Below are 9,798 nucleotides of genomic sequence, written 5' to 3' on the forward strand. Positions count from 1 at the left end.
GAAGACGCAAGGCTGCTGCAAGAAAGGAGTTGTCAAAACTGTTTTGGAGGGCGGGAGAGGGGGGGGGGGGGTAGTAGTGTGGTGCAGCAGGTGGTGGGCTGCGTCCACTCCGGCAGCCGAGCGGCCGTTATTGCAGCACAGGCGGCGCCGTTACGGCTCTCCGGAAGCAGCCCCAGGCGTAATCTGCTGGCGGGACCAACTTTTAATAAAGCCGCGCCAGCCGCACAGTCTCAGGATGCAGCTTTCCTGAACCTTTCCTGACTTTCACTACTGGCTGTGGACTCGGGAATTGTCTGAATTGTCTAGACACAAAGATTCTAGACTCTTTCTGATACACTCGGTACTTTCCTCTTGTACTGAAGTGATAGTTCTGTTTGATTAATTTAAAGAATAATTTACAGTTGCGATAACACATAAGTTCGATTCCCTTCTGCCCCTTGAATAGTATCACTAAAATAACGTACTTCTGCTCTCAATGTGCCTTTTAGAATAACGGACGACTACAGTTCGAATAATACATTGCGAATGAGAAAGATAGTTCTGAAGTGAGCTTAAGATGCTTATCAATAATAAATGCAAAAGTAAAACCAAGATAGCAGGACAGACTGAAAAATGAGAGGAAAAAGTTCCAACCTAAGCGAAACTGAGATATTTATATTTCCAAATTACCTGTATCAGGAGCATGTAAAAGGTTAGATATGTAGGAACGGTGAGAGTCCAGAACAGTAAAAGATTTTATCACACAACTTGGTTACTTGCAACAAATAGTACGTTTATACAGCCACTATCAAACAGTTCAATTTGCTGAAGAAACGGAAATTCTTGCATAAGATTCAGTGAGAACTCTTTATGGACGAGTATAAAGCGAACATACTTTTTCACTGAAAGAAGTACTAAAACTATCAGGTGAAATGAGTTTGGAAACGACATCAGGAAAAAATACACTACTGGCCATTAAAATTGCTACACCAAGAAGAAATGCAGATGATAAACGGGTATTCATTGGACAAATATATTATACTAGAAATGACATGTGATTACCTTTTCACGCAATTTGGGTGCATAGATCCTGAGAAATCAATACCCAGAACAAACACCACTGGCCGTAATAACGGTCTTGATACGCCTGGGCATTGAGTCAAACAGAGCTTGGATGGCGTGTACAGGTACAGCTGCCATGCAGCTTCAACACGATATCTCAGTTCATCAAGAGTAGTGACTGGCGTATTGTGAGGAGCCAGTTCCTCGGCCGACATTGACCAGACGTTTTCAATTGGTGAGAGATCTGAAGAATGTGCTGACCAGGACAGCAGTCGAACATTTTCTGTGTCCTGAAAGGCGCGTACACGACTTGCAACATGCAGTCGTGCATTATCCTGCTGGAATGTAGGGTTTCGCAGGGATCGAATGAAGGGTAGAGCCACAGGTCGTAACACATCTGAAATGTAACGTCCACTGTTCTAGGTGCCGTCATTGGGAACAAGAGGTGACCGAGAGGTGTAACCAATGGCACCCTATACCATCACGCTGGATGATACACGAGTATGGCGATGGCGAAAACACGCTTCCAATGCGGGTTCACCGCCAAGTCGCCAAACACGGATGCGACCATCATGATACTGTAAACAGAACATGGATTCATCCGAAAAAATGACGTTTTGCCATTCGTGCACCCAGGTTCGTCATTGAGTACACCATCGCAGGCGCTCCTGTCTCTGATGCAGCGTCAGGGGTAACCGCAGCCATGGTCTCCGAGCTGATAGTCCATGCTGCTGCAAACGTCGTCGAACTGTTCGTGCAGGTGGTTGTTGTCTAGCAAACGTCCCCATCTGTTGACTCAGGGATCGAGACCTGGCTGCACGATCCGTTACAGCCATGCGGATAAGATGCCTTTCATCTCGAGTGCTAGTGATAGGAGGCCGTTGGGATCCAGCACGGCGTTCCGTATTACCCTCATGAACCCACCGATTCCATACTCTGCTAACAGTCATTGGATCTCGACCAACGCGAGCAGCAATGTCGCGATACGCTAAACCGCAATCGCGATAGGCTACAATTCGACCTCTATTAAAATCGGAAACGTGATGGTACGCATTTCTCCTCCTTACACGAGACATCACAACAACGTTTCACCAGGCAACGCCATTCAACTGGTTTTTGTGTATGAGACACCGGTTGGAAACGTTCCTCATGTCAGCAAGTTGTAGGAGCCGCCACTGGCGCCAACCTTGTGTTAATGCTCTGAAAAGCTAATCAATTGCGTATAACAGCATCTTCTTCCTGCCTGTTAAATTTCGCGTCTGTAGCACATCTTTGTGGTGGAGCAATTTTAATGGCCTGTAGTGTATATATACTGTCTGACAAAAACTGACGCACTATGAAGGAAATAGTCGAATGGGAAATCGTTAGATGCGATGTATATGTACAAAAAAAAAGGCTAGAAATTCAGAAAAATTGGATAAGTTATTCAAGAGAAATAGTTTCACAAATTGAGCAAGAGATATACACGTTGGTCCAACTCTGGCCCTTATGCAAAGAGTTATTCGGCTTGTCATTGACTCATAGGTTGTTCGAAGTCCTTCTAAATGTTGCCGTGCAAAATTTTGCCCCTAGCAGTAGAAACTCTCGCCTTGTACGGGAGGACATCATCTTGCTCAAATCTTTTAACCCCAGGACGATTTACCCAAAAGGGCTACAAATCAAGGCGCAGAGTATCGTCGACTTACCGTTGTACTTTAAGTGTCCTGCTCCGAAAAGAAGTGGCACCCCAGACCGTCACTCCTGGTATGGCAGGGGACCATCGGGTTGGTATCACATCGTTGTCCTGGGTGTCCCCAGACTCATGTTCGGCCTGGAATCCCATTGACTAGAGTAGAATTGTCTTCAGTGATGATTCCCGCTTGGAAGTGAGATCCAATGACCAGCTAAGACTTGTCTGGAGACCATTCCGAACAACGATGGGATACCAGCCTTACTGTCACCCACCAAACGGCCGGCAGCCAGGAGTGATGGTTCTAGGATGCTATTTGTTTTCGTAAGAGAGCAGCTTTAGTTGTCATTTGCGGCACCCTCACAGCAGAGCGGTACGTCAAAGATATTCTAGGCAGTGGTTTGTTGTCCTTCATGGTAAGCCATCCTGATCTTACATTATAGCAAGATAATACCCGTCTGCACAAGGTGAGAGTTTCTACTGGTTATCTTCGTGCTTGCCGAACCCTACCTTGACCCGCTAGGTCACCGGATCTCTGCCCAGTTGAGAAAGTTTGGTGCAATACGGGCAGGGCCATCCAGCCAAGTAGAGACTTTGACGATCTAACGAGCCTTTTGGACAGAATTTGGCACTATATCCTTTAGGAGCACATGCAACTCTGTCACTCAATGTGAAGCCGAATAACTGCTTGCTTAAGAGTCAGAGGTCGACCAACGCGTTATTGACTCACTCGATGTGTGTGGCTCTTTGTCTCCAATAAATAACTGAATTTCTCTGAAATTGTTTTGTCTGTTCGTGTACATCAAATCTACTTTTTCCATCCCATTCGGATAATTCCTCTGTGACGCGACGATTTTGTGTGCGAGTATGTGTGCATGCGTGTGTGTGTGTGTAATAATGCATAGGAGTGGAACTATGTCATAAAAAAGGATTTCGTGAAGGTGGCAGCGGGTGCTGTGTGGCACAGGAACGGACGCTAATTAACAACCTGCAGAGCGCCCTTAAGGGGAGACTCGAGGCAGAAAAAGAAAAAAATCAATTTCAGTTTGCTTGTTTCATTACAATTGTAGCATCTCCTTCACATTTCTTACATTACTTTATTTGGAGTAAACAGTTTCCTGGTGGTTTTGTGGCATCGTTCTTAAATGTATTGTGAGTTTGACTCTTCTCGAATTACTTCGGTTTATTTTACTAGTCTCTCTTCCGAAAGTATTTACTGTAGGAGGCTGTGCTTTTCGTTGTTCTGGGCAGACAACCTGCGATACAAAGTGTTTTGGAGATCTTTGTTTTAATGGTTCTGCGAGTAACGTAATAAAAATTCGTTGACAGTTTTGGGTTAGGCTAGCAAGTATTCATTGTGGGTATTTTCCAAAAAAGTAATGACGAGGATAAGAAAAGTCTTTAAGAAAATGTAATTATAGTAATTATAGGGAACAGGTTTTACCGAAATTTGTAGGTGATACTGAAAATGTATGTTCGAGAATAACACAAGATACTCCTGTGACAAAACAAGAGCATTGCGAACTTCACTCCGTGCTTCAAGAAAGATAGTGGACTTCGGCGTTTATGAGGCACCCACTGTAGAGAACGCCATGGTCAATACTATAACTTTGAAGTTTTATATGTTAAACGGTGTTCAGAATGAAATAGTGAGCTACTCTCTTTTTGTGGTGCAGTAGCAATGGAGTTTTAACACCAAGAAAAATAAAGCGTCCTAACTACATGTTAGCACTACATTTGTATGTGCTGAGACAAAAAGTTTAAGATTAGGGACCTATGACACTCTAATTATTTTTAATAGTGGACCGGTGGAAGATGAGAATGATTGAGAAACTAAAAGTGAGTTTTGAGAAGCACGCAGTAAAAGGAGTTCAGGAAATGTACACAGCGAAAGTAAGAAAAGCTGTGTCAACGGAAAGCATATTCGCTACAAAGGAAAATAGAGTTGTTACTTGATAACAGTGCTGAATATGATAACCCAGAAAATGGAGCAGAGTGTTTTTAACTAATACCAGGTAACAATGAGTATAATAAATATCATATGGAAATTTTAAATGCTTCTTTCATAGCTTGTTCGTTTTCGATACATGTGCCCCGTTTTCTTAGAAACTACTCAGCCTTTTATTCTGGAACGTCTACTGGTTGATACACAACACTCCGCAAAGCTATACTCATGAATATTCTTTCAGCTGTGTTTATTTTATGAAGGTATATGTTATCAAAATTGTAACCAAATTATAGTTTTTGACACAGTAGGTTAGTAGAAGAACAACGCGATCATTAACGTGTGGTAGTACTTACAAATTCCAATATTTAGCACATGTAACGAGTCATGAGCACTGGATATTTAACTTTGGGCGATATATGGCCTTGAATCTTCCATTAAAGCAACTAATGGAACGCCGGCCGGTGTGGCCGTGCGGTTCTAAGCGCTTCAGTTTGGAACCGCGTGACCGCTACGGGCGCAGGTTCGAATCCTGCCTCGGGCATGGATGTGTGTGATGTCCTTAAGTTAGTTAGGTTTAAGTAGTTCTAAGTTATAGGGAACTGATGATCTCAGATGTTAAGTTCCATAGTGCTCAGAGCCATTTGAACCATTTTGAACTAATGGAACAACAAAGACTTTCACAAGATTTTTAGAGAAGTGGAATGACCCCCTGCTAGCCCCACTCTTCTAAACTCCGCAGAGGTTTTTGAAGTGTTAACAGTTTGATGCCCCTTGCTTCGACCTCGACGAGTGACACGCGTGCCATTGCGTCGGTACCACACATAGCAACTCTTGCAGAGCGGTCTTGGACGCCGTTAAGTGTCGAGCTGTTCGGCGGAATGTAGACGTTTCGGAGGATTCTCACTTGTTCAGACAGCCGGAACTGAAGAAAAGGCGTAGATGAATCACAAACACAAATTTTTGGGCGGCAATAGACATAATGTAAGACGTCGACTGTTACGTAGCGAGTCAAATATGAGGAGCACCAATATCAGGGTCGGTCCGAACAAGCAGTCCGTCTACCATATCCTAATATACTACGGTGGTTGAGTAGAAAGGCAAACATGCGGACCAGGCATCGTCCTGCTCAGATTGTTGTGTGCTGTCCTTAGGTTAGTTAGGTTTAAGTAGTTCTAAGTTCTAGGAGACTGATGACCATAGATGTTAAGTCCCATAGTGCTCAGAGCCATTTGAACCTGCTCAGATACGAAACGTTGTAACGGCGGTAAGGAGCACCGTACCACGCTCTGGCCGGCTGCCGACGTAACAGGTTGACAGCGTGCTCGTCGGCAGCAACTAGTTTCATGCTGATTAATACTTTCCTCCGGATCGCGCCTAGAGCCAGCGTCCTTGCACTTTTCCGGCCCTACTTTTTTTTATTTTCTTCAGGCTTCTAAGTGGTTTGATGCAACCCGCCACGAATTCCTCCCCAGTGCCAACCTTTTCACCTCAGAGTAGGATTTGCACTCTATGTCCTCAGTTATTTGCTGGATGCAAAAATGGTTCAAATGGCTCCAAGCACTATGGGACCTGACTTCTGAGGTCATCAGGCCCCTAGAACTTAGAACTACTTAAACCTAACCAACCTAAGGACATCACACACATCCATGCCCGAGGCAGGATTCGAACCTGCGACTGTAGCGTTCGCGCGGTTCCAGACTGTAGCGCCTAGAACCGCTCGTCCACTCCGGCCGGCTACTGGATACACTCCAGTGTGTTTTCCTCTACAACTTTTACTCTCTGCAGCTTCCCCTGGTACCAAGGAAGTTATTTCCTAATGTCTTAACAGATGTGCTATCATCCGGTCCCATCTTCTTATCAGTGTTTTAGATATTTTCGTTTCCTCACTGATTCTGTGGAGGAAGTCACTATTAGTTCACCAATTCTTCAACATTCTTCTGTAGCGTCACATCTCAAATGCTTCTGTTGTCTCCTGTTCCGATTTTCTCACAGTCCCTGCCTTACCACCATATAAAGCTGTGGTCCAACGTATATTCTCAGGAATTTCTTCCTCGCGTTAGGGCCTATATTTGATACTAGTAGACTTCTCTTGTCCAGGAATACCCAGTATTTCAGCGTCTGTCAACTTTCTAAGTTCTGCATGCTCTACCCGTCATACACACATCGAAAAAGGTTTTGCATCACCTCGGTTCCGAGTGTTCCGGAACCTGTACAGAAAATTGAAATAGAGATCAACATAAACATCATTTCCGTTTTTTTATTGCTCATGAAAACCACACATGGTATGTTGTACCACCATACAGACAGACCTTCAGAGGTGGTGGTCCAGCCTGCGGCGATTCGGCGTAGATCCCTCAGAATGGTTGGTGGGTCACGTCGTCCATAAACAGACCTTTTCAATCTATCCCAGGCATTTTCGATAGGTTTCACGTCCGGAGAATATGCTGGTCCCTCTAGTCGAGCGATGTCGTTATCATGAAGGAATTCATTCTTAAGATGTGCACGATGGGGAAGCGAATTGTCGTCCACGAACGCCTCGTCCATATTCTGCCGATATGGCAGCCTGTTGCGGAAAGTTTCAGTCGTAACACGACGTCCTGTGGCTGCACTAAAAGCATTATTCAACATGGTCGCGTTGTGTCAGGGTTCCTCCGAGCCATAATCCGTATGTAGCCCTCATTCACTGCAGTAGTGGCCCTTGGGCGGCCTGAGCGAGGCATGTCATCGACAGTTCCTGTCTCTCTGTATCTCTGTCGTCTTTCTTCCATTTACTCTCAATCCTTATTCTGTACATATTAGATAGTTTATCCCATTTAACAGATGCTTGTAAACGTTCTTCACTTTCACTGAGAATATCAGTGGTATCAGATAATCTTATCTTCGATATCCTCTCACATTCAATTTTAGTCTCAATCTTGGACCATCCTTTTATTTTCATCGTTGCTTCTTCGATGTATAAAATCAACAGTAGGGACGAAAAACTAATTCACTGACTTACACCCTTTTTAATCAGAGCACTTTGTTCTCGGTCAACTGCTGTAATTTTTCCCTCTCGGTTCTTGTACATATTGTATATTAACCGGCTTTTCCCGCAGCCTGCCCTTATCTTTCTCGTAATTGGGAACCATAATTTCGAACACCTTGCACCATTTTGGATCGTCGAACTCTTCTTCATGTCGAAAATCCTACGAATGTGTCCGTTATCAATCACAGCGTCAGAACTGTGCCTTTGGTGCCTTTATCTTTCCTAAAGCCAAACTGATCGTAATGTAACAGATCCTCAATTTTCATTTTCCATTCTTCTATATTTTACTCTTGTCAGAAACTTGTGTGCATGAGCTGCTACGCTGACTGTGCGATAATTCTCTCACTTGTCAGCACTTGCAATGTTCGGAATTGTGTGAATACTGTGCTCCTGTGTACATCGCCAGACTCTTACATTCTTCACACCAACGTGGATTGTCTTTTTGTTGCGTCTCCTCCAAAGATTTTCGAAATCCCGTGGAATGTTATCCATCCCTTCTGCCTTATTTGCTCTTAATTCTTCTAAAGCCTTTTAAACTCTGATTCTAATACTGGACCCCATCTCTTTTTTATCTACCCCTGTTTCTTCTTTTATCATGTCATCAGAAAACCTCCTCTCCCGTCATAGAAGCCTTCAGTGTACTCTTTCCAGTGCTCTTCACAAGAGCTATTCAGTTTTGGCAGATATGGAACTGTGAAGACGGGACGTGCGACGTACCTTGATAGTTCTGGCCCTAATACCATTGCCCATGGACTCCAAAGTTGCTTGTTCGACTCCTGCACCGATATATAGTTGTGATATCAGGGGTTTCAGAACAGTGATTACTCCATTGCAGACTGATATTTCTAGTGAGACATCATGTATAGTTGTGTTATGATTATCATCTACTACCTGATCTGCAATATACACTAGATCTCAGTCACGTACGTCCTTTTTGATCATGCAGCTTTCACGGCCGTTACAAGAAGCGTCGCTATCAGGGCGAAAGTCGTTTGCTTGACTGCGGTGTGAGTGTGTCGTCGTGTTTCTTGCGGCCAGAGAGAGAGAGAGAGAGAGAGTGTAGCCCTCCCGCGCTGATCAGAGACCGGCCAGCGCGGCCCGGGCTGCTGTGTTATTCAGGGCACAAGCCGCGCCGCTCTTGTTTGCGAGGCGACGCAATTTACGGGCGCACAGCAGCGCCGCACGGTTCTTGCAGCCGCCCACAAGTCCGTCTTCTCTCGCCGTGCAGCCCCGGCCGGAATGGAATTTCTTCGCGACCTGCATAGCCGCACGAGAAGCGGAGGGAGATAAAGCACACGGCACACCGAATTTTCACGCGAGATATTCCATTCTCTGTTTAATTAAAAGTACACGGTAGCAAGAAACCTGGGTGATCATTAGAATTACAGACAAACGAAGTAAATACAGATTACTGGACTATTCCAAAATTCTTAATTCTTATGGACTCCCTAGAGAGAGCCATTTCGTATCTCTGCGTGCTACAGGGTGACAGTTATTGAACTATACGAAACAAAATCGTCATGGTTTCTGTACGGTTTGCGTTAGGGCGTTCAAAGTGCACGGTTGGCCGCGGGGCATAGTGGGAATTAGTATGCGCATTCGCACACGCCTTGTTGTTTCTCTTGGATAGGTTCGTCAATAAGCATAATTGGCCCATTTGGGGGACTGAGAATCCGCATTTCACGATTGAGAAGTCTCTTCACCCTCAGCGAGTGACTGTGTTGTGTGCAATGTCCAGTCACGGAATAATTGGTGTAATATTCTTTGATGGCACAGTGACTACTGAATGGTACTTAAAGGTTTTGGAAGATAATTTCATCCACATTATCGGTAGTGACCCTCAGTTCGACAAGATGTGGTTCAAGAAAAACGGATCTCGACCCCACCGAAGCAGAAGAGTGTTTGATGTCCTGGAGGAACAGTTTGCGGACCGCATTCTCGCTCTGTGGTACCCAGGGGCCTCTGGAATGGGCCTAGATTGACCGCCATATTGTTCGGATCCAAACACACGCTACTCGTTTTTGTGGGGCTGTATTAAGGTGTAACCATTGCTGAACTGAAAACAGCCATTTAGGAGGTGATTGACAACATCGATGTTGCGACACTTCAGTGTGT

General features: G+C 44.7%; 1 pseudogene; it reads right to left on the minus strand.

Moving 5' to 3' along the window:
- Window positions 1–8,946, minus strand: part of LOC124756830 — a 32,859-nt pseudogene extending 23,913 nt beyond the window's left edge.
- Window positions 8,947–9,798: the final 852 nt, after the last annotated feature.

The sequence above is a fragment of the Schistocerca piceifrons genome, chromosome 1 (assembly GCF_021461385.2).
Source record: "Schistocerca piceifrons isolate TAMUIC-IGC-003096 chromosome 1, iqSchPice1.1, whole genome shotgun sequence".
Classification (NCBI taxonomy): Eukaryota; Metazoa; Arthropoda; class Insecta; order Orthoptera; family Acrididae; genus Schistocerca; species Schistocerca piceifrons.